Source organism: Galeopterus variegatus, unplaced genomic scaffold, assembly GCF_000696425.1.
Source record: "Galeopterus variegatus unplaced genomic scaffold, G_variegatus-3.0.2 Scaffold543, whole genome shotgun sequence".
NCBI lineage: Eukaryota > Metazoa > Chordata > Mammalia > Dermoptera > Cynocephalidae > Galeopterus > Galeopterus variegatus.
In genome coordinates, this window is record NW_007726654.1 from 66,243 (window position 1) to 66,761 (window position 519).

At 30.8% G+C, this 519-nt stretch overlaps 1 protein-coding gene across 1 annotated transcript in view; it reads left to right on the top strand.

Annotated features, from left to right (window-relative positions):
- TEK (TEK tyrosine kinase, endothelial) overlaps positions 1-519 on the top strand; it is a 71,496-nt gene that overhangs the window by 30,718 nt on the left and 40,259 nt on the right. The window lies entirely within an intron of this gene.

The following is a 519-nucleotide window of genomic DNA, read 5'->3' on the forward strand; positions in this document are numbered from 1 at the left end:
TGTCCCTAACAACTGTAATTTTGTGTGTGGCCTTCAGTACATGAATTTAATGGACCTTTCTTTATTTGTAAATGAAGCTTTTTTTTTTTTTACCTCTTGCAGTTATTGTGAAGATTTGTTAAATATGTAAAATTCTTGGAATTATGTCTGGCACAACATGTCTGGTAGTGATTATATTTTATAATAAGTTTAGCATCATCATGGTTGTGACTTCCTATTCATTATGGAGAATAGTTTGAAGGATCTCTATTTTGAGGATTACTCACTTAATACAAAACCCATGCTATACTATATAATTACCATGAATAATTTTTCACATAATCAGGATTGTGAGTGTTCTTCCTGCTATCAATTGGTATTTCAACATTCAAATAAATATACATTTGTGGCTTGAGGGGAAGAAATAAAGTGGGGGTAAATCCAAGTAAACTTGGCTGGTGTAGATACAAGAAATTTTAAATTTGGATGTTACTTATGAACCCATTTAGATACAAATACCTAACAGTTCTCTGGTATATA